Genomic DNA, 3,075 nt, shown 5'->3' on the forward strand with positions numbered 1-3,075 from the left:
CTCTTCCTTTCTTCAGCTAGAGGAAAAAGGACTGAGTTCCAGACTTCTAAACCACCATGCCTTGGCTACAGAGCTTTGAGGACACTGTGATAAAGGACTGGATGACATGCTTAGTCAAGGACTTTCTTCCTCATTAGTGTCTCTGTGTGTGTGTGTGTGTGTGGAGGGGTAAACAAAATGGTGGGAAAGTATATCGTCTCAAACACAAGAGACTCATAGAATATCAAAATGGCTACCAACTCTTGAGGGTCAGCTTGTATACCAGGTGGCAAAGAATAAACAAGGATTTACTCATCTGGGAGATTTCACCAAGGTCCCCTTTGTTTCCCAGTACTTTTCTTCAGGATTTATTGAGGATTTACTCAGTTTATTGAGGATTTAGTATTATGTTTGGGATTAGGAATAAAGCACTGAACAAAATAAGACTGTTTGGGGCAGCAGTCTTCACATTTTTTTTTTTTTAGTGTATTTGCTGAAATAATTTTGAAAAACTACACCCCCTCTTGAAAATTTTTAAGTTGACATATTATTTTTATTTTATGTTTTTTTAAGATTTATTTTTTATTATTAACATATAATGTATTATTTGTTTCAGGGGTACAGGTCTGTGACTCTTAAATATTTGTTTATTTACTTATTTGAGAGAGAGAGAGAGAGCTCTCAAGTGGGAGGAGGAGCAGAGGGAGAGGGAGAGAGAGAATCTTAAGCAGACTCCACATCTAGGCAGAGCCCAATGCAAAACTCTATCTCAGGACTCTGAGATCATGACCTGAGCCAAAACCAAGAGTCCAACGCTTAACTGACTGAGCTACGCAGGCGCCCCCAAGTTGACATATTATTTTTAAATCAAATTGGTAAAGTATGTAATTTCTATCATTGGTGACTAGGTAACAAATCCATTGCTCTGGTGTTAAGATGGAATTTGTAATAAGTTTCTTCAAAATATGGAACATTTCCTCCTAAGAACTCTGTTACATTAACATTTATTCTGAATTCTTACCAAGTTTTGATTAAAGAAAAAAAAATTGAGATTTTTATCTGGTGAAACCGAACTGAAAAAGGGCTGCTGAAGTCTTATTCACCATCTTAACCACATACAGGTTGTTGGGTCATTTAAAGTACCTGCTCTTACGTTTTAATGTTTGAGGGCAGAGTCACAGGATTTTTAAGTAGAAATTTTGTAATTTTGGAAAGGAAGCTTAGAGAATATATATTGCCATTTTTTATTCTCCAGGGAAGACCACTGAGATGCAGAGAGGCAAGGTGACTTGCCCAAGTCACCCAGCTGGTTGGTGAACTTGAGATCCTCAGTATCATTTGGTGACCTTTTCATTATTGTGTGATCAAAAATGCTACAACCTCTCCAGTAGGTTTAAGTAAAAATTGATAGGAACAAATAACAATAGAAACCACAATAAGCCTGCATTATGTAAGAATGAGACAAAATCCCAAATACAATAATTTCTTTTTTAATAAGAGCAAATAACAACAACAACAATATAATACTCAATTATGTACAAATGAGACAAAGTTTTGGATATAATAATTTCTTTTCACTTTCTCTTATATTTCTAGTATTTTATTTATTCCATACTATCTATGAAATATTTTGTTTAAACTTTTGGATTAGTTTCACATTTTTATTTGGGACAAATTTACCATCTCTTTTTTTGATTTGTACATCTTCAATATCACTAAGAAAAAATGGAAATACATTCAATTTCATTTTAGAATGGTAAAATGTAGGAGGATTAATTTCATCACTGAGTGTCTTAGGTAATATAGAGAATTTGACAAATGATGTAATCTTTAAAATAATTTTAGGATGCACTTTTGAACCAATCAATATCAGTTTAATTAAGTGATTAGAAGACCCAGTTATACTAGTGAAATGATTTAATTCTGTCTAGCTCAATCATTATCAATAATATAACAGATTTCTGGTGTAGTCAAACCTCAGTTTGGAAACCAAAAAAAGTTTATAAACAACAATGAAGACCCTGTAGGAATACTTCTCTGTGTTACTATTCAAATTACTAGAAGAGACTGCAAACATGTTTAATAACTATTCTTATTTGCCATATAACTTCCTAATATTAGAAATGAGAAAAATAGAACTTTCTACATAGCTACTGATTTTGATACCCAAATTTGCAATTTTTCATGCAGATGTCTATATCAGATACGTGTTCAGACATAAAATACAGACTGTTTTTAATGTTACAGTTAGTGTCTACCTTTATCTTCTCCACTGACATCTGAAGTTAACATTTAATGCAAATGTTAATTAAATTAAATGAAAATTAAACTAGATCATATATGAATGTATAAATACAAAAAAGCATTTGTATTGGGGGTTCCTCACTTAAAGAAAACCTAAAAGGAAACCTAGTCTAATAACAAATAATATAGATACAGGGTGATTGGTCATTCACCGTGTAAGTTTTTACCATGAAATAAGAATGCCCCAAATGTCCAAAAAAATGACTTGATTTTAAAAATCCCTTTGAGCATAACGTTTGACTAAAGTGAAGGACATCTGTTTCATGTATGTATGTATCTATTTAATTTTTAAAAATTAGATAAACTGGTGCTCGCTTTGGCAGTACATATACTAACATTGGAATGATACAAAGAAGATTAACATGGCCCCTGCGGAAGGATGACAGGCAAATTTGTGAAGTGTTCCAGATTTGTAACCCTCATGGGGTCCAGAGCTGTCACCTGAAAAAAAAAAAAGCTGCACTCAGTTGGCTCCCCAAGCTGAGCAAGGACCTGGTAGCACCCAGGGCAAGAGGGGTGTGTTGGAAGTAATAGGGGTGCTGCAGACACCCCAGAGGCCCACATGGAAGCAGCCAGGTCCCTTTCCGTGCCCCCACTGCACCTGCATCAGGGGCCTGTGATTACGTGGTCCTCTGCATAAAAAGAAAGAACAAAACAAACAAAATTAGATAAACTGTTGTTTTGGCTTCCTCAGTAACCTGTTCTGTAGAGCTCATCTTCATCATGTTTTTCCCCTAACTGCAGGCCTACACACTCCTAACCCCATTACTTTGTTGTGGATCAGTGCAGATT

General features: G+C 34.9%; 1 non-coding gene across 1 annotated transcript; it reads left to right on the top strand.

Annotated features, from left to right (window-relative positions):
* The first annotated feature begins 2,590 nt into the window (after window positions 1–2,590).
* LOC115936834 (U6 spliceosomal RNA) lies at window positions 2,591–2,697 on the top strand. Its single transcript, XR_004072223.1, has one exon. It is a non-coding gene; the product is annotated as a U6 spliceosomal RNA (small nuclear RNA).
* Window positions 2,698–3,075: the final 378 nt, after the last annotated feature.

The sequence above is a fragment of the Leptonychotes weddellii genome, chromosome 8 (assembly GCF_054177405.1).
Source record: "Leptonychotes weddellii isolate Sample4059 chromosome 8, ASM5417740v2, whole genome shotgun sequence".
Taxonomy (NCBI): domain Eukaryota; kingdom Metazoa; phylum Chordata; class Mammalia; order Carnivora; family Phocidae; genus Leptonychotes; species Leptonychotes weddellii.